The sequence below is a fragment of the Stegodyphus dumicola genome, chromosome 7 (assembly GCF_044657685.1).
Source record: "Stegodyphus dumicola isolate Sdum_Otavi_A_Nest chromosome 7, ASM4465768v1".
Classification (NCBI taxonomy): domain Eukaryota; kingdom Metazoa; phylum Arthropoda; class Arachnida; order Araneae; family Eresidae; genus Stegodyphus; species Stegodyphus dumicola.
In genome coordinates, this window is record NC_140774.1 from 95,620,283 (window position 1) to 95,645,775 (window position 25,493).

A 25,493-nucleotide genomic window follows, 5' to 3' on the forward strand; every position below is an offset into this window, starting at 1 on the left:
AGTAAATGATAATAGAGTTGTCAGAAGAGTGACTATTAACTGCTAAAAATATTTTAAATTAAATAATTTGAATGGTAACCTGTCATTAATAATAAGAAGATGAAAATAATAAAAAAGAGTTTTTATGAGATAAGCTTTTTATTTAAAATTCGTAAAATATTCATATATCTAAAAGGAGAAAAATAATACATCATATAGTTTAACGGGACCGAGAAATTAAATCATTCTCTTTACAAAATTATTCTACAATTTTATATCATGACTAATAAAAGCACGGGCGCCTACTTAACGAAATAGTGTAATCGAATTGCGTTTTCAAAAGTATAAGCTATTATTTTTATAAACTTATCAAAGCGCCCCACGCTTTTTCTTATTCGTCGAATGAAACTATTGATGAATTTTGTAAAGAGAATGATTTAATCTTTTATTTTTATTAAACTATGTAATAAATTATTTTTCTTATTTTATTTGTTAATTATGAGCCTTAAATAAGAGTTTATTTTATAAAACTTTTCCCTTTTATTTCTATATTCATTTTAATCAAGTATACGAACTACGTTTTATTTAAACGCTATGATATTTTTATTTTCAGTACCAGTTTTCTTAAAATTTAAACATTCTTTTCTAGATTTTGAAGAACCGAGTATGCGGTCATCGTCTTCTCTTCTGGTAGGGCTCCTTTTCCTGTTGGTGATAATGAGCTTCGATGCGAAAACAGCGGAAGCCAGACGTTGTACGAGAATCTGCGAGAAAGGAAGATGCAGGCCTATATGTATGCGAGATGCTGGGTGTGTAATCTTCTGTATAATCTTGATGACTTTCAGTGCAAAATTTAATAACCATTTGTATTCCATTTACATCTTAGATTCTGATTTTCTACTCCATTTAGCGCTGTTGCTTTCATTCCGTTACAATAATATGCGTGATGATATTTTTATCTTCGTGGGAAAGAAAATAGCCCACAAAAAAAAAAAAAAAAAAAAAAAAAAAAAAAAAAAAAAATCCTATGCGCAGGAGATTCAGTCTTAAAGTGACTGGTAATGGTCTCTACATGGCATACTGTTTTGTTTCTGCTGGATATACGTTATTTTGTCTGGCATGTACTGCATGAGAAACAAACAACGACCTCGGATATGTAAGCATAAATAGGCATCTATAACAAAAAGATCTGATGTGTACACCACATGACTTCCTTGTATTGGAATATTAAATTATACGCATTTTTTCTTGCATTTCATTTAAACTTATTGGATTGAATTAAATCTACTTCGCCGACAGCGCATAAACCGCAATAGAATAAATGCATTCTTTAAAATTCAGTCTAGTATTTGTTTACCATAGCGACACTCTGGCGCTAGATTCACTTAACAGTATTAATAATTATATAACAGTTAACTTATATAATAATTATGTAACGGAAACTAAGTTAACTGTTATATAATCCAATAATTATATAACAGTTAACTTATATATTTCGTTCATATTATAACTCATAATGCACAAAATTTATATCATTTAAAGAATAGAATTATCTAATCGTTTCCACATGTTCTATTCAAATACTATAATAAATCTAGAATGATGTATAAAAGAAATTAAGCAAACAAAACAGAAAAGAAACAGTTTTTCACAGACGATTGAGTATTTCTCATTTAATTAATTCAGTTCTCACTTCGCGAGAAGGCAAAAATACATAAAAACTCAAAATATCTATATTAAAAATTACGAAGTAAATCTCAAACACTTATTTCCTCAAAAAAATTCCAGAAAGGATTAAGCCTGATTTAATTCGCAATAATAAATGAAGGCGTTATTTTTGTTGTTGCGAAGCTTAGTCTCTCTAGATTGGCAACAAATCTACAATTCTGCTGTTTCAAATGTAAACAAATATGTCCGCCATGTTATTTAAAACTTAACCGCACTTAAACAGCTTTTAAATTGTTGATAATTGTACAAATATTGCTTCCAGAATTACGAAAGGCATGAAACCCTTAACCGGAAGATAAGAACAACATAATTCAATCATTTTTAAAGCAAAAAATGTACAATTTACAAACATATAAGAGTAAAGAAACTGAGATCACTGTGCCGAGTAACACAGTGGATATAAACGAAAATCTCTTCGCATTGGCTAAATGCCCACAGCACTTCGCTCCCCCCTACGTACGTCATCCAAATGAAAGACACAAGAAGTATAGCAGCCATTTTTCAACAAGTTTTAAGAGGGACAGCTCTGCATAGCCAAAGGTCAGTTTTTGTTTCTTTTGTTACAACTTTTTCTTGGTCTTAGCAAGACCCACTAAGTTTGTTCTCTTCTTAATTTTTGTTTTATTTTATATTAATAACAGGTTTTCATTACAGTTTTCTAAAATCTGTTATTTAAAAATTAAATTGTTAATCTTTAAGCTTGCAGGCCCAGCCCGTATGTTTTTGTATTTTTAGGACTAATAGCTCATCGCTATTTATTTTCGTTTTTGAATTTAATTTTAATTTTAGTCTAGATTTAGGAAGTTTAGGTTTTGATTAACATATTTTAACACCTTAATGTGTCATTCTGAGCGGACGCGTCGGGAAATTGGAACAGAGAATTGAGACTATTAAAATTTCCAAGACACTTTGTCTAAATTTTAAAAAATTTTAAGCGAAAAAGTTTCAATTGTCTGTTTCGGTGAAACGCGTAATGGGGTTAGCTTGATTCGACGTTCAAATAAATGAAATTTCCCTTGAAAAGCCTGTTTGGAAGTCGAATTGGGCTAATTTACCATTTTCCGCTTACTTTTTAACTTTTTCTGTTTTTAATTTTATTGATGTTTTACATGTCTAATGATTTGATTTTCATGTGTATTAATTTTTTGAAAACGTGTTAAACCTTTTGGAGCAGCAGCTCTTGGTAACTTTTAGGCGAGCTTACTACAATTTTTATATTGTTGCGTGCGTACGGGTTCGTTACGAAATGAATGCACAAGTCCGATGAAAATTGAACAAAAATTTATTATTATCACAACAGAAATGCTTAAATTTTCTCAAATAATCATGCAGTATCACAATATCTCACAGTAGTTATCTTTTAACTACTTAAATGTACAATAGAACGTAATTCAAAACAGCTAAAGAACGCTAATCCGCGAATTCGCTATAATCAACAACGGCAGTTTTCTAAACAACAACAAACTAAGCAACTACTACAAACTGAGATGTTTTCCTCCTTTTATAAGATTTTAAAATCACGCGCTAGAATTTTCCAGTACTTTCTCGAAATCAAAAAGAGATATTTATTTATTTAACGCACGCACTCTTGTATTTTTAATTTTTCCGGCTTAGCTTTCTTTTAATATTCGTCACGCGCTGCACTGCGCGAGAAATAAAACCATTTAATTTATAATTAAACTAACATTAGCTTTTTAAATACCAAATTCGTAACACTGCCCCCTTCCCAAGGACTGCACGTCCCGGGCAGTACAATCCCTGGACAGGAAGCTAAACTTACAACTGTGGCATAAACATTACATTACAATATCAAACAACATGAACAATAAATGCAATAACTAACTTAAACAAATCAAATGCTATCAAATACTAAATACAAAACAAATACTAAATACAAATCAAATACTAAATGCAAATCAAATACTAAATACAAATCAAATCAAATACACATTTAAAAACAAAATGGACCATGGTCTTATACTATTTACAATTATTTACATTATGTACTATGGCCATAGTAATAAGCTAACCTGTCGTAAGAGTTCGAAGACTCACGGATCCGAACCACGACGTCATTCGTGTTCAGCACTGTATATGGACCATCCGAAGGTGACTGTAATTTAGGACTCAGTCCTTTTCGTTGAATCGGGTTCCACAACCACACCTTGTCTCCTTTGTTGGATCTATGTCTAGTAGCTCTGATTTTATGGACAGATTTAACTTCATCATTGACTCCAAATAACGCTATGTCCTCAGATGTAGAATGCAATTCGTTATTTTTAAAGTCCAAGGAAAAATTGTATTTCCTTAAAAAGTCCAATCCGAGTATGCATGGATCTGTGATATCCGCCACATAAGCCGTGTGATGGTAGGCGGCACTTCCAAACGTGATGTTTACGTTTAACTTCCCAGTTATGTCGATCTTATCACCAGACGCAATCTGAAGGGTAACACAGGATGGCGTCCAAATAAGTTTATCTTTAAACTGTTCAGCTAAATCTTTCCTAATGATGGTAACATTAGCTCCTGTGTCAATGATCATATTGCAAGGAACTCCATCGATATTCCCATTAATGGACAGTCCGTTACTGTTGCCACTCACTGTATAAATTTTAAGCGCTTTAAAACAAGGTTTTTCATTATCTGGCAACCTCCGTTCCTTGATATGGTCACTAATTTGTTTACTGCGTCGTTGCTGAGAAATGGTCTTATTTTCCGTACCTCGGGGTGTTTTGCAGTTTCTTCGTATGTGGCCTTCAACTCTGCAGTTCCAGCACTTTAGAACCAGTTTCTTTTCACTTCTGTTCCGTCTCAAGCCACTGACTTGTCTGGTAAAATCATCTGCTTTATATTCCGTACCCTGGGGCGTTCTGCAATTCCGTCTTAGGTGACCTTCACTACCACATCTCCAACACCTTGGAGCCACTTTCTTCTCGCTCCTACTTCGTATCAAAGCTTCGACTTGTCTGGATAAATCATCTAAACGAGCCATCAATTGGTCCCCTGGGTCGTGGACTCGCACAGCTCTGACTGGGTAGCGATCTCTAAGAGTTGCTTGCTGGGCTGCCTCCAATTTCATGGCGTACAACAGAGCGCTTTTTATATCCTTTACATTTGCCATTCGAAGAGCTTTTTGTATTTCAGGATCCCGGATGCCGTCGATAAAATATTGCAGCGACAGGATTTCTCTTGTTTCTGTCGGGCACTCCGAAAAGGCGTGATGTGACAGCCTTTCAACATCCGTGGCGAGCTCCTGAAGTGTTTCGGTGGGCCTCTGCTGACGGGATTTTAGTTGAAGCCTGCTGTAGTCTTTCAAACACTTTTCACCAAAGCGCAGTTCCAATGCGCCGGATAGAGCTTCAAAGTCTAGTCTCTGGTTTTCGGGAAGCGTCTTGAGGATATCCGCTGCGTCTGCTCTCAGAGAAGCGGCGAGATGACAGGCCTTAGCTTGGGAATCCCATCCATTCGCATCCGCAACGATAGAAAATTGTGTCCTATACACCTGCCAGGAGGTCTTCCCATCATATGTAGATAGTTTCAGAACGGAACGAGCAGGCATCGATAAAAATTTGAAACCTTCAGAATTGTTTCCTACCGTCGCTATGCACTTCTTTAGGCTGTCAACTTCTTTGGCGACGGCAGCAGAAACCCTATCATCAATTTGTTGTTCGACGGCAGAAACTCTCTCTTCTATATGTTCTTTTACAGAAGAAATTCTTTCTTCTACTTGTTCTTTTACCGAAGAAACTCTTTCTTCTATTTGTCCAACTTTAGTTTCAACCGCGTCTATTCTGCCTTCCATAGCCTCAAATTTATTTTCTATTACGCAGGTAATTTCTCTTTTCATTTCGTCCTGACCTGCTTTCATCTCATTTTTAAGAGATTTCATCTCTTCCTTAACGGATTCCTGGCCCAATTTCATTTCTCCTTTAACGGATTCCTGGCCCAACTTCATTTGTTCCTGCGCCGCTTTCATTTCTTCCTTGAGGGATTCCTGGCCCAATTTCATTTCTTCTTTAAATGAGGCAAAGGCTGATATTAAATGCCTTAATTGCTCTTCCATCGCTCTTGTTATTGGCATTCAAATCCCACTTCTGACACCAAAAATTGTTGCGTGCGTACGGGTTCGTTACGAAATGAATGCACAAGTCCGATGAAAAATGAACAAAAATTTATTATTATCGCAACAGAAATGCTTAAATTTTCTCAAATAATCATGCAGTATCACAATATCTCACAGTAGTTATCTTTTAACTACTTAAATGTACAATAGAACGTAATTCAAAACAGCTAAAGAACGCTAATCCGCGAATTCGCTATAATCAACAACGGCAGTTTTCTAAACAACAACAAACTAAGCAACTACTACAAACTGAGATGTTTTCCTCCTTTTATAAGATTTTAAAATCACGCGCTAGAACTTTCCAGTACTTTCTCGAAATCAAAAAGAGATATTTATTTATTTAACGCACGCGCTCTTGTATTTTTAATTTTTCCGGCTTAGCTTTCTTTTAATATTCGTCACGCGCTGAACTGCGCGAGAAATAAAACCATTTAATTTATAATTAAACTAACATTAGCTTTTTAAATACCAAATTCGTAACAATATTTTACTTATTTTGCAGCATATTGCGCAAGATGTTTTCTAGACCAAAATTGGTTTTTTAAAAATTGTTATTACTGCTTTGCTTGATAAATTATATAAATATATTTATATACGTTTAGTGCGGCCGATTGCAACCAAAATACGAGGTGCACATCTACATGTTATAGCAGTCCTATATACAAAATTTCAACGTTTCAACATACGTTCGTACAGACGCCCCGAAAAATTCTCTTCAGAATTAATTTTAAAGCAGTTTTATATTTTTTTGAAGGAAAAGAGTATTTTATTCTGTCCTTACGTACAGATATCACGCAAAAACATCGTTAAATTGCATTCGATAGCGGTCAAAATAGATATTTTCGTTGAAATATGCTGCCTGAAACTTTTCGCGATTACAATACTTCCTTATTACTTCGTACAAGGAAGTAAAAATTGGCCAGAACATAGCAAATCTTAAAAAAATAAAAATAAAAAAAAAACATGCAACCCGGATGTTATTTTCATATCGTATAACTAAGAGTTGAGTGAAATCACTTTTCTGGTTTAATCACATCGACATAAATGTACGTTTTCGATAAATATGTGTTCCTGTTGCCATTCTAACATAATGTTTAAATAAAACTAAATACTGAATAGTTAAAAATTAGTCAACTGTTTCACTTAATATTTCCCTAGCTTTTAGATAACTTTTTATATACATTTTCAGTTAGAAAGAAGACACTTTAATGTAATTCGCTGCACGCGGTCTAAAGTCAATAAAATTTAGCTGGAAACGGATCGCGGTAGATGCATAAAAACAAGTTCTTCAAAAATTAAGTAACAGAAGATTGGAAATTTCTATATTTGCTTTTCTCGGTGCTGATATATTCCTGTATCTTGGTTTTTACGCCTGCTTTTAAAGAGAAGAATTATTCTTCCAAGACAAATCTTTATATTTCGATATTAGGAACCATAATATTTGTGATATACCGGATTTGCTAATATGTCGAAAGTCATTTGTATAATACTTGTATATGTATAGTATAAAGTAATGCGTAATATATAATATAAAATGTCTAGTGTAAAATGTATATTACAAATGCATAATATAAACTGTTTAATATAAAATGTATAACATAAATGTGTAATATAAAATAATTACTCTAGAGCAGTGGTTCGTAAACTATATTACCCCATGCATCTTTTCCACTAGAAAATCATTGCCCCCCTCCTCTTCGAAACTTGGAAAATACATATATAAATTTACTTACATTTAAACTGTACATTTAAACTTTTACATTTAAAATATTTTCATGTGTTTTATCAATTAAACAACAAAAAGTTTAGATAATGGTGAAAATACCAAAACTTTAATAAAAGTAGCCTTTATATTCATAAACTAAAACTAAATAACGAAATAAAAGTTTGACTGCATTCGCCTCAAGTCTACGCGACTAGAAAGTTTGTTACATATGTTTATTTGGTACTTTTCCATTTCGCCGGCGCAAATCTCGCCAAGCAGACTTTGTTGGCGACAACATATAGTATACACATAAAAAATGTTAATTCTAAGAATTTTTTTTTTATTGTGAAGGCATAAACATTTTAATATGGTTTAAAATTTTGTAAAAAGCCAATAAATAAAGACAATAAATTTGTAAAAAGACATTAATTTAAGAATTTACTATGATTTCATGGTTCAAAATCCTGATTCGCCGGTTCGTATCACGTGACCCCAAGTGATCTCATCTCACGTAAACTACGCTACTAAAATTTAATTCGCTCAGTAATAATCTACATTAATTTTAAGTTAAATCTTAATTTGGAATACAAGTTTAAATGCAAGAATTATTTCAATTCGTACGAATAGCTTACTCAGAAATTATGTAAAACCGCAGTGCTTTACTTCGCTAGTGCATTCTCATTAGAATTGATGAATTTAACACTTGATTTCGCCTTCGGATGAGCGGTGTAATTGCGTTCTAATTGACTTAATTACCGTGAATTGTCTTAGGGGATAAAATTTAAATATCGTGTAAAAATTCTATATTATTGTATGCCAGTATTGAAAGAAACAATCTGATAAGAAATGGCTTCAACTTGTTTTGAAACTGAGGCGTAAAAGGTTACCAGCGAAGATATTCCGTCTGGCATCAGTTAAACCATTATTGGCGACTTTATCGTTTGCGCCGGCAAAACGGAAAAGTACCGTTTATTTTAACCTTCAGAAGTGGTGAGGTAAAATAAACTTAATTTAAACTTTATGTTTGAGTGTGTATGTGTTTTCAGCAAACCATTCCGGTATTCGTTAAGAATTAGATTTAGTCCCATATAGGTTTCGCAGTATAAGAGAAGGAAAAAAGAAGTGTAGTTGAGCAACGAGAAGAGAAGTGAAAGCTTTTGAATTTTTTCAAGTCAGAAGATCTTAAAGATTTAACAATAACAGGTAGAACTACACGAAGCAGAACATTTGCTGAAACTATAAAACAAAGTATGGTTGAATTTATTGACAACATACCTTTGCGCAATGTTTGTCATAGCGTCTGAAAAAATTCCATCGCGGTTCTTAAAAATGGAATATAACGCATCTATTTCCATACAAAAAGGAAATCTGTGTAGATTTCAAAATCATTTTAAAAAATCGCTTTACACTGTAAGTCGTGCCTTTAAAATTTCGTTATAATTCAGTTTTTTTAGAGTTACTGTGCGGTGATTGTAATTTTATGGATCTACTTTTATATTGTCCATATTTTCTAGTTATCTGCGAATTAATTATACTGTTAGAATATTGCGAATGCATTCTACGGTAAGAATAATGCAAATTTTGCTTTTGTATGATGCCAGTGACTCCTAGTCTGTTGAAACGTTACTGTAAGTGGCGTCAACGTTGGGGAAAACCTAACATTGCTTGACTACCGACTTTAATAAAGAATTGAAAGTGTTGCATTGGTTATTTCCTTTTTATGTTGTTTGAATGTTTATCGGTTTCTTTTTTCTTTAAGCAGTTAAAGAACTTTTCCCAATTTAAATTTTTTAGACAGTAACCACTTCCAACGTTTTTAAATGAATTAATTGAAACAAATCTTACAAGAAATGTGATATATATAAAGTTTCTAATCCTATCAACTCTTTGCAATGAAGTGTTTTTCAGTTTTTATAGGTTAAACATGTTTTATGTATTTGTTTACAGTAGCATTTTCCCAAGGGAAAAATATTAATCTTTACTTTAAATCCCCTTTCCAATATTTTTTAAATAGTTTTTTGCAGCGCCGAATTATTTTTATTACTGCTATTAATTCCTTACATATTTATTGAATTGTTGTTTAGCAGATAAATTCTTAAACAATGACGACTTTACGTTAGCATACTTTATCAAATTTTGTTCCTCTTTTGAAGATTAAATAAATAACGAAAAGTATAACTTTTTAGCTAGTAACTCCTTAATTTAATAAAAATTTTATTACTTTATGTTCAAATAAAAAACTTGTAAATAAAAGGCTTTTTATTAAATAAAGTAAGAAAGCTAAGAACTGGCTTTATGTTAATTGTTTTATAAGCTTATTTGTTTTCTTTGTCTTTTCGGGGGGGGGAAGAGCATTATTAGTTTTCATATCAAAATAGGAATGTCTAAGGAATAAAGATATTTTGGCAAGCATCTAATTCAATACTTAGTTTTCAAACTAGTTGTAATTGTCAAATGCCAGCTGATAATAATTTCTCTTTTATTTTATAGATTCGTGGAGGAAACACCTGTAGATGAGACAGAAAATAAGAAGACTATAGGCATTCCGTAAGGAAACCGGAGGCCAAAATGTTTCTCATTTTCAGGTTTGATGATTCTTCCGTAAATGGTTTTACCGTATTTGGCGGCATATAAGACGCACCCTTATTTAGATGGCCACACAGAAGGAAAAAAAGTTTCAATAGCGTGGTTTCGTTTAGTTCTCACGTTTCGTAAAAGCCAAATAAAAAATTATTGAATGCAATTACCTTCACGTATAAGACTGTGTTCTTCACGTATAAGACGCAGGTAACTTTTTTGAGACCAAATTTAGGAAAAAATCGTGCGTCTTATATGCCGTCAAATACGGTTCTAAAGCATCATTTGGGGGTCTGTGCTTATTAACACAAAACAGTTCTCTAAAATATTTCATCAAAAGTCTATAAAAAGTTGAAAAGAAGATAAATCACTACAGTTTTATCTCTTGGATGGTTCTTTTGATTTCTAATGTTTCTGTATTCAATAAATATTGCTTGATAGAAACCCAACAAAATTAAACCAGTAACTTCTAACAACAATTACCGAATGTTTCCCTTTAGAATTCATTGATTTGATGTTTTTACTAAAAAAAGAAACTAAAAAAATTAAAGCCAGTGGCGTAACAGCCCTAATATGCCAAGGTCTGCATTATCGGTGAGCCCGGTTTGGGTACACCTAGGGTTCGCCGTTTGATTTTAGGCAAGATTTCAAGGTAAAAATTTAAAACTAATATAAAATAAGGAGATTAGCATACAGCCAAAAATATAATACAGAAATTTCTTTTCAAACGATTTCTTTTATACCCTAAAAAAATCTGGAAGATTTCTTTGAAAAATGAGGGTCTTAAAAACGAAACATGGCTAAAATATATGGACTAGTTTGTGTTGATCTGCCATCTACTATAAATAAAGCAGGTTCAGAGTAACCTATAGTAATCTATAAATCCTTTTTCTTTCAATTTTTCTGTGCGTACAGTAGGACATTTTTAGGTGTGTCCAGACCGGACACACTGTGCCGAAAAGGGTTAAAACACGATATTCAGTTATCTGAATTAATGGATCACATGAAGTTATTCTGATTCTTCTTAATTCAGATAATCGAGGCTCTGCTACATTTCAAAGCAATTTTTAGGACATTGCATGTGATATTTAAGAACAGATGCAATGCAGTGCAAAACTTTCGACAGTATATTGTGACCTGTGTAGACTAAACAAATCACATCGCATTTGCAATCTACACCTTGTGCAATCTACACCTTGTACCCGAAATCTGCAGTGCCCTGGGTTGCGTAAGCATATGCCTTGAACAAGTGGTCAGCTTGTGGCAGGACCCCCAGTGTTTAGTCCCCAAGCGAACTGGTACACATTTTATAGACCCAAGTGATGGAAATCGAGGGATGAAAGTTTGAGTCGACTCATTCTAATGAGGCTCCATGGCAAACAGTACACAGTATGCTTGCACAAACATAATAAACAGTAGTCTCTTTTAAAAATATATATATATTTTGTAACATGCTTGGGTGCCAGATATTTCGTTGTATCATTAAGGTTGTTGGTGAGATTGTTTACTCACGTTTTCATACACATTTAAAGTATAATGTGCTGAGGTATCACCTTTCTGTATTGCCCGATCTCACATTTTTGAGTATGGATATGTATCACTTATCACTCATATGGTACAAAACTTCTTACTTTTTCTCACCGAATTTCTCCTTTCTCAAAACAAATTAGAAAATCAGTATCAGTGAATATTGTCTGAAATGGTGTCATTCCGGTATGTTTGTTGTTTTCTAAATGACTGTGTTGAGAATAGCAGTTTTATGATATTGAAGACAAATGGAAGATATCAGACTTTGTCTATTGGCAACAGCATCGGATCACTATTTGTAACAGGCAAAAATGTTAAGAGAAACAATTAAATCTCTCTGAGGTATTAATGAAATTCACTACCTAATTAGCATTACAAAATTCTCCTTGAAACTAGAGTTTGTACTAAATTTTAAGGAAATACATAAGTAAAAATAAAAAACATTATATAAAAACTCGCGATTAGATTAACAATATGCTTAATTTTACATAGAATAGAAAGAGAAAGAAAAAGATTTGAATTATTCGAATGCTGAATATCTAGATTCCAAATAATTAGAATTCTTTATTATGCAATTTATTGGAGTAACCGTGGAAATACATTATCTTCAAGGTTTAATTCGTTATGAACCGTCAAAAACTAAGCAGTGTATAAATTGCGGCAATCTGTTTGAAAGATACCTTGTAGAGTCATTCGGTTATTTTGAAGCAGGAGTACATTAAAAATGAACAATACCCTCGAACCTGGACATTTCGAATACTCGCCGAGTTTACTACTGTTACGCTACGAAGGCATGCAAAAAGAAGGGTGAAAGTACCTTGCATACTCCCTCTTTTAATGGGCGACTAGGAATTAGGGACCCGATCAGAATCATCTTCTACCACCTTTTTAAGTTCAGGTGCCACTGTAGAGTCATTAGATTATTTGGAAGCAGGAGTACATGAAAAATGAGCAATTTTCTTTCAGGGACTCAAACCTGCACCTCCCGAATACGCGCCGAGTGTGCTACCGATTCACCATGAAGGTATGCAGAAAGGAGGGAGAAAATACCTTATAATCTTGTGCACCAGTTTTGTGTAAAGTTTTGCCTATTTTATTAGTACTATAAAACAAGGTGTAGATTGCAAATGTGATGTGATTTGTTTAGTCTACACAGGTCACAGTATACTGTCGAAAGTTTTGCACTGTATTGCATCTGTTCTTAAATATCACATTCAATGTCCTAAAAATTGCTTTGAAATGTAGCAGAGCCTCGATTATCTGAATTAAGAAGAATAAGAATAACTTCATGTGATCCATTAATTCAGATAACTGAATATCGTGTTTTAATCCTTTGCGGCACAGTGTGTCCGGTCTGGACACACCTAAAAATGTCCTTCTGTACGCACAGAAAAATTGAATGAAAAAGGATTTATAGGTTACTATAGGTTACTCTGAACCTGCTTTATTTATAGTAGATGGCAGATCAACACAAACTAGTCCATATATTTAGCCATGTTTCGTTTTTCAAGACCCTCATTTTTCAAAGAAATCTTCCAGATTTTTTAGGGTATAAAAGGGATCGTTTGAAAAGAAATTTCTGTATTATATTTTTGGCTGTATACTAATCTCTTTATTTTATATTAGTTTTAAATTTTTACCTTGAAATCTTGCCTAAAATGAAACGGCGAACCCTAGGTGTGCCCAAACCGGGCTCACCGATATTCTAGGACAACTGAGAGTCTGTATTCTTTGTTTCTCCGCATCTCATCGGTCAGTTCATTGACAACAATGCTCGTTTCAGCACTCTTTTCGAAACTCTATTCAATCAGTGTGCCCAATTTGAGCATACCCACAGAATTAAACGATAAGTGCTATCTTCACAAAATTTTACTTGTGTACTCCTCTAGGCCTAATTAGACTGCCTTCCTTTTTTTTTAAATCTAAACTTCAACTTTAAAAGGTAGCGTGCCGGAAAGGGTTAAAAGAAGGTCTATTTTTAAGTAAACTATGTATTCTCGAATATTAACATAATTTATTTGAACTGACTAGAAAACTGTTTCCAAGTAATAAACTTTTTGTTTCGCCATTAAATTAAATTTTTCATCAAAACAAAAGCGCAGAAAAAAATTAAATGTTAGTAAATATAGAACTTTCTTGAATTATAATCCTCAAATAACGTCTTTGCTCTTTCATCTCTTTTACGACAAATGATAATTTTTAATTCATTTTTAAGTATGCGGCCATAATTAGAAATAGCATTATTATAAGAACAGATTTTTAGTACACAGTCTCTAGGAATGAAATGAAAGAAAGATGTCTGGATTAAGAAAAGGTAAGGAAATGGAGACAGGCTGGATTAATGCAGGGTTACTTTTACTACAGTTTCCTCTTTTATACGTTACTGAAGCCTAGTTTGCTCAAAAGCAACTATTCCTTCATGTCTTCATTTCACCTAGTGAAATCAATGTTCTTAAAAGCCTTACCTTGTTTGTCGATTGACCTTGGATGTAGGATCGTGGTTAGGCTTTTAGCAGCCCAGGACAAACAATGCAACTTCTAAATTCTATCGCTCGCTTTCTTCTTTTAAGTTCATAAATTTTTGCAGCCTCTAAATTCTGACGCCCTGTGCAACTGCACCAGTTGCACGGCTCTGGCTCCGACTCTGCTTGGATGAAGGTGTAGCTAGGTCTTATGAAGTTTCTTATCTTCCGATTGATTGACCGGCCCACCAGCGGCCGAGCGGTAAAGTCGCTGAACACTGGTAGTTCGGTCCGAGGTTCGAATCCCGCGAACGGGCTGGCTGCATGGGCGTTTTCGTGGTTTTCCCCATGTGTAACGTGTATACGAGCCAGTTTTCCTTAGAAAGTCCTCCACGAAAGGCATCCCTCCCCTTAGGCAGATATCCCTCGTGTGCTTTGCCATAATTAAATACACCAACACCAACTCCGATTGATTGACCTACTCGCAATGCCTCGTCAAGGGTAATTCTTCCCTTCGCGAAACAAATATATGTAAATTTGCCACTGAAACTAGTTCTGTAAGAACGCGAAAATTATTGTTGCGTGCGTACGGGTTCGTTATGAAATGAATGCACAAGTCCGATGAAAAATGAACAAAAATTTATTATTATCACAACAAAAATGCTTAAATTTTCTCAAATTATCATGCAGTATTACAATATCTTTTAACTATTACATTATCTTTTAACTACTCAAATGTCCAATTGAACATAATTCAAAACAGCTAAAGAACGCTAATCCGAGAATTCGCTACAATCAACAAGAGCAGTTTTCTAAACAACAAACTAAGCAACTACAACGAACTGAGATGTTTTCCTCCTTTTATAAGATTTTAAAATCACGCGCTAGAATTTTCCAGTACTTTCTCGAAATCAAAAAGAGATATTTATTTATTTAACGCACGCGCTCTTGTATTTTTAATTTTTCCGGCTTAGCTTTCTTTTAATATTCGTCACGCGCTGCACTGCGCGAGAAATAAAACCATTTAATTTATAATTAAACTAACATTAGCTTTTTAAATACCAAATTCGTAACACTGCCCCCTTCCCAAGGACTGCACGTCCCGGGCAGTACAATCCCTGGACAGGAAGCTAAACTTACAACTGTGGCATAAACATTACATTACAATATCAAACAACATGAACAATAAATGCAATAACTAACTTAAACAAATCAAATGCTATCAAATACTAAATACAAAACAAATACTAAATACAAATCAAATACTAAATGCAAATCAAATACTAAATACAAATCAAATACTAAATACACATTTATAAACAAAAAGGACCATGGTCTGATACTATTTACAATTATTTACATTACGTACTATGGCCATAGTAATGAGCTAACCTATCGTAATGAACGACTTTAGGTTTAGAGTTCGAAGACTTACGAATCCGAACCACGACGTCATTCAGCCTTTTTAGGACTCTATACGGGCCATCCCAAGGTGACTGTAATTTCGGACAAAGTCCTTTCCGTGGAGTCGGATTCCACAACCACACCTTGTCTCCTTCGTGGAACTGATGTTCAGTAGCTCTTGTGTCGTAGCGGGTCTTCATCTTCTCCGTCGCCAAGTTGACTCGCTCTCGTGCAAAGTTGTGCATCACTTCAAACCGGGCCTGGAGATCTTGAATATATTCCTCAGACGATGGCGGCCAAACAATAGATCACAAGGCAGACGAAGGTCACGACCGAAGAGCATCTGTGATGGAGAATAGCCGGTAGTCTCGTGGACAGCACTGCGGTAAGCCAGTAAAAAGAGTGGTAATTTCTTGTCCCAGTCCTGTTGGTTTCTGGAAACCACTAATGAGAGGTTATTAAGGATGGTTCGATTGAACCTCTGTACCATGCCGTCCGACTGGGGATGCAATGGCGTCGTTTGAGTTTTGTCAATGCCGAGTAGTTTGCATAGTTCTTTGATTACTGCCGAGTCAAAATTCCTTCCCTGATCGGAATGTAACTGAAGAGGCACTCCGAACCTGGAAATCCAGTGCTGTATCATTACCTCAGTTACTGTGACAGCCTCTTGATCAGGAATAGGATAAGCTTCAGACCACTTGGTGAAGTAATCAATGACAACGAGTATGTATTTGTTGCCATCAGCAGTTCGTGGCAGAGGTCCCAGGATGTCAAAGGCGATACGTTCAAAAGGCGCCCCTACGTTGTAACGTTGCAGCTTGCCTCGGCTGCGTCTCCTCGGTCCTTTCCGACCTGCACAGGCATCGCAAGATCGGCACCACTTTTGCACGTCATCCTTTGCATTATTCCAGTAAAAGCGCTCACGAACTCTCTGCAAGGTCTTCATTATTCCAAAGTGACCTCCAGTAGGGGTGCTATGTAACTCTTTAAGGACATCAGGAATGCGGGATCTTGGAAGTATAAGTTGCCATCGGAACGTCTTCCCATCATTCGATTCGAATTTCCGGTATAAGACGCCGTTTCGAATGTGAAGTGAATCCCAGAGTGCCCAATATTGTTTGGTTGTAGGACTAGAGATAGAAATGTCCTGCCAGGTAGGTTTTCTGTTTGATGACTCCATTAAATCAATTATGGATTTAATGTCGCGGTCTTCCAGCTGGTCTTTCCTGACTTCATCATCACTCCACGGTTCTCGATCAGCCGATGTTGATGTTGTAATTTGTCTTGCGACCGCAGTCAGCAGCTCGTATTTCGCTTCCACCCTGGAACAATATCGGCAGCTTTCTTGGCAAGGTCTTCTAGACAGGGCGTCGGCGTTTCCGTGTGATGATCCCTTACGATGACGGATAGTGATGTCATATTCTTGGAGTCTCTGTATCCACCTGGCTATTTGACCCTCAGGATTCTTGAAATTTAAAAGCCAGGTCAATGATGCATGATCGGTGCGGAGCAGGAATTTTCTGCCGTATAGATAGTGATGGAACTGTTCTACAGCTTTGACTATGGCGAGCAACTCTTTCCTGGTGACACAATAATTCCTCTCCGGTTTAGACAGGCACTTGCTCCAGTATGCCACTACACGTTCTTGGCCGTCTATTTCTTGGGACAAAACAGCACCAACACTTTCATTATTCGCGTCGGTGTCGAGAATAAATGGTCGGTCAAGCTGAGGATACGTCAGGATTGGAGCAGATGTTAAAGCCTTCTTTAAATTGTTAAATGCATCCTCGCATTCTTTTGTCCACAAGAACTTTTGGTTGCTCTCTGTCAGCTTGTGTAGAGGTCTTGCGATGGAAGAAAAGTCCTTCACAAATTTCCTATAGTAGGTGCAAAGCCCTAGGAAGCTTCTCAGCTGATGGACATTTTCGGGACGTTTCCAGGATTTAGCGGCTGATACCTTTTCAGGATCCGTGCGTACACCTTCTGCAGAGATGACATGTCCCAGGTAAGTCACTTCCTTTCGGAACAATTTGCATTTAGCGGGACTCAGCTTCAGATTGGCTTCTTTCAGTTTCTGAAGCACCTTCCTAAGATTTTCTAAGTGTTCTTCAAAACTCTTTCCGACGATGATGATGTCGTCCAGGTATATGAGGCAGGCTTCGTAGGAAAGGCCTTTCAAAACAGTTTCCATAAGACGTTCGAATGTTGCCGGCGCATTACACAGTCCAAACGGCATCACCTTGAATTGCCAAATCCCTTGTCCCGTAGTAAATGCCGTCTTTTCTCGGTCTTCAGGCTGTATTTCTACCTGCCAATACCCACTTTTTAAATCAAGTGTTGAAAACCACTTGCTGCCAGAAAGAGTGTCTAGAATGTCGTCAATTCTAGGAAGAGGGTAACTGTCTTTCTTCGTAACCTCATTCAACCGGCGATAGTCGACGCAAAATCTTGTTGAGCCGTCTTTCTTTCTGACTAGGACGATGGGAGATGCCCATGGACTTACTGAAGGCTCGATGACATCGCTTTCTTTCATATCTTTTAACAGTGTTCACACCTCTTCCTGTTTAGCAAACGGTAGACGTCTTGGATGTGTCTTGATCGGGGGATGATCGCCGGTATCTATTCTATGTTGTGTCAAACTAGTTCGACCCACGTCAGAAGACGAGTGGGAGAAAACAACTTGAAGATCTTTAATGACGCGATCGGCAGCATTCCTCTCTTTATCGTTTAATTGCGCATTCTGCAATAACTCCGATGTAATTCTCTCTGAGGACACGGATTCTTGGATGTTACTCTTTCTTTCAACGGTGGTTACTGGAGTACATGCTGCAACCACTTCACCTTTCTTAATAATTCTCCCCTTCTCAGTTACATTGGCGATTCTCACCGGGATAACCGTTCTGGATAGGTCGACGAGTGTTGAGGCTACTAGTACTCCTTTTGGGCTATTACAGTTATTGGGATATTCTATGATGCCGTAGCGGAAATTTCTGTTTTCGGCTATGGATCCAGGAAGTAAAATTTCTGTTCTTGCCGGTATTGTGATATTGTCTTGTGCTATGATTTTATGGACAGATTTAACTTCATCATTGACTCCAAATAACGCTATGTCCTCAGATGTAGAATGCAATTCGTTATTTTTAAAGTCCAAGGAAAAATTGTATTTCCTTAGAAAGTCCAATCCGAGTATGCAAGAATCAGTGATCTCTGCTACATATGCCGTGTGATGGTAAGCGGCACTTCCAAACGTGATGTTAGCATTTACTTTTCCATCGATGTTGATCTTCTCACCGGACACAGTCTGTAGGGTAACGCAGGGCGGCGTCCAGATAAGTTTGCTTCCCAGTTGTTGAGCCAAATCTTTTCGGATGATGGTAACGTTGGCTCCTGTATCTATCGTCATATTGCAGGGAACTTCATTAATATGTCCTATTATGAAAAGTCCATTACTGCCGCCTCTTACTGCAGAAATCTAAAGCGCTTTAAACTGGGGCTTTTCATGATCTGGCAACCTCCGCCCCGCGAGATGGCCCCTAATTAGTTTCCCTGCTGTTTGTTAGGAGCGGTCTTAGCATCCGTGCCCTGGGGTGTTCTGCAGTTTCGTCGGATGTGTCCTTCAGCACCGCAGTTCCAGCACTTTACGGTCGGTTTCTTGTCACCAATATTCTGTCTCAAGGCGTTCAGTTGTCTAGTTAAATCGTCTAGACGAGCAGTGACTTGATCCCCTGGCTCCTGGACTTGAGCAGCTCTGACTGGATGGCGGTCTCGACGGGTGGCTTGCTGGGCTGCCTCAAATTTCATGGCATACACTAAAGCGCTTTTCAGATCTTTAACATCCGCCATTCGCAGTGCTTTCTGTATTTCAGGGTCCCGGATGCCATCGATGAAATATTGCAGGGACAGGATTTCCCTTGTTTCTGTCGGGCACTCCGAAAAGGCGTGATGTGACAGCCTTTCAACATCCGTGGCGAGCTCCTGAAGCGTTTCGGTGAGCTTCTGTTGACGAGATTTTAATTGGAGCCTGCTGTAGTCTTTTAAACATTTCTCGCCGAAGCGCAGCTCCAAAGCGCCGGATAGAGCTTCGAAATCTAGCCTTTGATTTTCGGGAAGCGTCTGCAGGATATCCGCTGCGTCTGCTCTCAGAGAAGCGGCGAGATGACAGGCCTTAGCTTGGGAATCCCATCCATTCGCATCCGCCACGATAGAAAATTGTGTCCTATTCACCTGCCAGGAAGTCTTCCCATCATATGTAGATAGTTTCAGAACGGAACGAGCAGGCATCGATAAAAATTTGAAACCTTCAGAATTGTTTCCTACCGTCGCTATGCACTTCTTTAGGCTGGCAACTTCTTTGGCGACGGCAGCAGAAACCCTATCATCAATTTGTTGTTCGACGGCAGAAACTCTCTCTTCTATATGTTCTTTTACAGAAGAAATTCTTTCTTCTACTTGTTCTTTTACCGAAGAAACTCTTTCTTCTATTTGTCCAACTTTAGTTTCAACCGCGTCTATTCTGCCTTCCATAGCCTCAAATTTATTTTCTATTACGCAGGTAATTTCTCTTTTCGTCCTGACCTGCTTTCATCTCATTTTTAAGAGATTTCATCTCTCCCTTAACGGATTCCTGGCCCAATTTCATTTGTGCTGTGCCGTTTTCATTTCTTCCTTGAGGGATTCCTGGCCCAATTTCATTTCTTCTTTAAAAGATGTTTGGCCAGCTTCCATCTTTTCTTGGAAAGCAGCAAAAGCAGTAATGAGCTGTCTCAATTGTTCTTCCACCCCTCTTGTTATTGGCATTCAAATCCCTCTCCTGACACCAAAAATTGTTGCGTGCGTACGGGTTCGTTATGAAATGAATGCACAAGTCCGATGAAATATGAACAAAAATTTATTATTATCACAACAAAAATGCTTAAATTTTCTCAAATTATCATGCAGTATTACAATATCTCACAGTAGTTATCTTTTAACTACTCAAACATCCAATAGAACGCAATTCAAAACAGCTAAAGAACGCTAATCCGCGAATTCGCTACAATCAACAAGATCAGTTTTCTAAACAACAACAAACTAAACAACTACTACAAACTGAGATGTTTTCCTCCTTTTATAAGATTTTAAAATCACGCGCTAGAATTTTCCAGTACTTTCTGGAAATCAAAAAGAGATATTTATTTATTTAACGCACGCGCTCTTGTATTTTTAATTTTTCCAGCTTAGCTTTCTTTTAATATTCGTCACGCGCTGCACTGCGCGAGAAATAAAACCATTTAATTTATAATTAAACTAACATTAGCTTTTTAAATACCAAATTCGTAACATTATATATGTTTCGCCGCATCTGGGAGCGTTCATTCTATGGCATAACTGTCACAAGTGGCACAAGCAGTATTTCGTTGCTAAGCAAATGGGACCTTGTTACATCAACAAATATGGTATAAAGGGTTTGGCTGAAAACTTCCGCGCCTTTAGCTTTATGCCAAAACTGATATGAAGAAAATTAACTAATCATAACGAAATATGCTATGTAATTTCCAAATTCCGTGAATTTTTATTGTTTGACATCCACTTCAGGTTTAAAAAATATATTGCATTTGATAGAAAATTTGCCTAGCGTTTTGTTATAGTAACTCACTACAATGGCTAAGTTTTTAGCAGATGCAAACGCTGTTCTGACACTTACGACAATTAAAATTACAATTTTCAAGCCATAGTATAAACGCTTCTTCAGAGAGTCAAAAATTAAATCATCGAACACTAGGGAAAAAGCAATTGGTAGATTACCAAGAATTTTGCTTGCTTCACCTACCTTATCTGTAACACCTTTTAATTACCTTAGTTAAATGTTTCGTTTGAATAATCGAAGCTCTGCTGTACACTGTTTCATACAATAGCTAATTTTAATTTCCTTTTAGGTTTTCAGATATTTTGAAAAATGATAATGACATGCTGAAGATGGATTTAAGATCTCCTTACTTGCTGAGTGATTTTACAAGAATAAACCAAATATTCAAGTTCTTTTCTCTGTATCCTTATGCGTAGACTCTGTCCCCAATAATATATTTCCTTCCTTTTGTTTCCTTTTTGTCGTTGCCATTGTGTGAATAATTGCATACATTTCCCTAAGGAATAAAAGCTGTCCATGTATGTTTTCTTTTAAGAGGATGGATCTAACTCAAACTAAATATTATTCATTCTGCAAATATATTTGTACTTCCATCTTTGACCTTTTAAATAATTTAATTAAGAGTTTCGATTTGTTATTCCAACAAATGCTTATCTGAAATTTTATTCAGCAACGTTTATTCTAGTTAAATATTATATTAGTGTTGTAGAACTGTGCATTATGAATAAATCAATAAGACGAAAAATGTTCACTGTGTTTTTTCCTCTCATTACCTTACATTTAATATATTACCAAGGGAAAATATTATTTTATATTAGAAATTTATGAAATGGCATTCCAGATAAAAGTAATACAAAGAAAAGATGTATTGCTGATATAATCTGTAAAGAATTGTTTAGTTAAATATTGAATTAATTCACTAAAAATTATTTAGGAAAGTACTCTCGAACTCTATTTTCAAAGATATTCATTCATATCAAGATTTAAACTCTGAAGTCATCGCATGTTAATTATAAATAAAACCCGAATTACAGACATGGTTTTCATTATTTGTATGAAATAAAGACGGGAAAGTATAGCAGATTATCATCTATGTGCATTAATACAGAAATACTTTTTTAAATGGTCAAATTTGATTTTAGAACGATTTTCATTCTACAGCATTATAAAAACATTCCTTAAAATATTTAATTTAACTCGGGTTGGTTTCAAGCAAATAATTTTGAACTGGGCAAATTAACAAAATGAAATTTCGCTGAATTTTCATAAAACGATCAGTTTGAGATAATATGAATAAAACCTTTTCCATCCATTCGGTAGTGTAGAAAGGAAAATTACTTCAGGAAGCGTAATTACAGCAGAATTAGAATAACAAAGCAAAGAATTAAACAGTCCTAAATTTCAAAGCACATATAGAAGAAAATACCGAATAGTCATGTCCCAAAAGTAGCAAACAGTCACTACGGTATCTAAAGATTCAGGTTTTTATCAAAAATCAAATTTCGCATAGAAATGGTACTAAGAATATGAGGCATAGCAAAAATGTTTATAAATAGATTCTGACTGCTAAATAAGCTAACGTTTTGCCAAAAGAAAAGTCTAAATCTGAACAAAATGTGTTGAAAAAAATGTTATCAAATGTGAGAATAAATTTATAAAAGCACTATTTATTACTGATGAACATGTGACATGATTGGTTGCGTTTGCCAGAAAATTTTTATGGAATTTGAGTTGATTTGAGGGAGTGGCCTCGACTCACATAGCCAAATCGATGATTAGCTTTAGGGCCGTAGTGAGACATGCATTATTAACAATTAAAGTTTATAGGATTTGTAATCACAAAATGCATTCCAAAAGAAACACAATTTGCAAACATGCATAAGTACAATTAACAGGAGTAAAATCGATTTTAGAAAGTAACTTACATGATCATTCACGAACTCTTGAAGACAAATGCCTTGATGGAATTATTATAACCTGTAAAATTCTATGCATGCAAGGTGCGTTGTTAACTATCACATAAAATAAGCATCATACATTTTGTGTTCTTTCTTTAATTTTTGCCATCCATTGATCAATAACATGATATTCTGATGATATAAAATTATTCACGTGTATGAAAATGTTGCTAAGTCACCCAATAAATGAAGAGAGAAAATGAAATTTGAAAAAAAAGATATGTTTCTTATAAATTCTTCTTTTCCTAAAGCAAGAAAAGGAATACAAAAGAGCAGTTGAGTAAAGGCATGATAATAGCAAAAGCAGGAAGGCCTTGATTTCAAAAACTAAAATCTTAAGAAAGAACGTGTACGGTAAATAAAAACTTTCCCTACTTTTCTACTAAATTTTTTATTTAAAGTAAGAAGTTTCTTAATTCTAATTTCCTGTTGTCTACAGATCTTTATAAAGATTAGGACAAGTTCAACTGCATAAACCACTAACCAGTTTTTATAGAAAAAACGAAGATTAATAACGATTTTAAAAATGTATCCTACACGCATTATAGTCTGTAAAACTAAAGAGATAATTGAATTTAAAAAAAGTCTTTAAAAGCTCATTTTTATTAAAACATTTGTATTTTTAATACTGAAGAATACAAGCAAAACAACTTGATTGCAGTGCCTTAATTTCCTCTTTTTACATTTATATTTGTACGCTTTTTTAAATTTGATTTATTTTTTTCTGTACATGCATTGAAATGATAGTCATTAAAATAGCGAAAATACAGTAAATGAAGTTCGCATAGTTTTTAAGGAATACACACACGAAGAGTTAAACATTTTTGCCCTCACAAGAGTTACTATGATAAAACGTAATTACAATACCCTAATTTCCGCTGAGGAAATTGCAAGCGACCTTTTTATCTTTACAATTTCTGAAAAAAGACGGAAGCTAGAGCTTGATGATAGGACTTGACCGTCGCAAAATCTGTTATTAGATGGAGAGAAACTGCGTAGTTTGCTAAATTTCAATGTTGTCTGTTTCGAAGTTGGTTTTTAAAAGGACGTATTCCAGTTTTCTTGCCAGCGTTTAAGTCCATAAACAACTCTAAAAGTCGCAGGATTAAATGTTATAATTTTAAAAGCTAAACTAAATACTATTTTAAGTACTGAGAATTCAAATTGTTTCTAAATGACTATCAACCTTGTTTCAACTTTTCGGTTTTAGAAAAAAAATGTCAGGAAGTCAAAATTACTACAGTTGAGCTTAGCAATTCTTCGTACGCACTTTTTTACTTTATAAATTACAAAAACATGTCCTTATTTTATACACAAAGTTTAAATTAAACAGTTAAAATTGTGTAATTTAAATACACATTTTTTAAAATCTTAGTTAAATTTAGGATTAAAGCGTTTTCTATTAGCATCTCTGATAGCTGCAAAATAAGATATTTTGAAAAGCTGAGGAAAGAGCGTAAGCTTCTATAAAAAAATACAGAATTGTTTTAAGCTTGCCATATGATTTCAATTTCTTTCTTCTTTAAGCTTCTTTTCTTCTGATTTAAGCTTATTTAGCTTGACTGCATGATCATTGTCCTTTCCTTTTAATTATGAAAAGGAGTTATGAAAAAATATACTAGCTATATTTATGTTGTGTCGAAAATTTGTAACTGTACTTATTTAATTTAATTAATCAGTATTTGGATATTTTATTTAAATTTAAATTGTAAAGAATGTAGTGGACATATATTTTTTTAACAGTAAAATCTTTGGCTCTATTTATTTTTCAATGGTTCGATTTTTCTAACAAAGATAGGGAGGGTTTCTTTCTGGACGGAAAATACTTCTTTCTGAATAGCATTTAAGATAACAGAAGGTAGTATTATAGTGTTGTGTCCAGAGCCTAAAATTGCGTCGATGCCCACCATAGCCCACTCTGGTACTTTAAGTTTTCGAGATATATTCTAATTCTAGCCTAAGAGCATCGAAGCTCTAAAATAAGAAGGCTCTGGGACTTTTTTTAAGTAACTGGATGATTATTTCAGTAGAAATTTGACGTAGAAAATTTTATTTTTAAAAATAAATTATATAAAAAAATCGCTTATTAAATTTTAATTCATCTGTTTACATTTTATTTAATATTAATTAATTATTTTAATCTTTCATTATTTTAATAAACTAATCATAGAATAATTAAATAATAAATATATATTAAGCAATAATTAATAAATATGAATTATTAATTAATTTGATATTCATTAACTATTTAATTTTAAATTATTAATGATTTAATAATCATTTTAGTTAGTTATTTACTCTTGTGGTTCTTTCCTGATGGTCTTTTTTAGGGCTCCGGCACATTTAGAAATTAAGCCCTGGTTGGGTCGCATGTCTTTCGGCGCTGCTTGTGTTTTGTTTACTG

At 34.9% G+C, this 25,493-nt stretch overlaps 1 long non-coding RNA gene across 1 annotated transcript in view; it reads left to right on the forward strand.

Annotated features, from left to right (window-relative positions):
- The window catches only part of LOC118195386 (uncharacterized), a 59,995-nt gene extending 38,117 nt beyond the window's left edge, over positions 1 to 21,878 (forward strand). Inside the window, exons 2-4 of the long non-coding RNA XR_004759238.2 lie at positions 629 to 788; positions 10,026 to 10,120; positions 21,421 to 21,878. This is a non-coding gene — a long non-coding RNA (uncharacterized LOC118195386). The remainder of the gene's footprint in view (positions 1 to 628; positions 789 to 10,025; positions 10,121 to 21,420) is intronic.
- Positions 21,879 to 25,493: the final 3,615 nt, after the last annotated feature.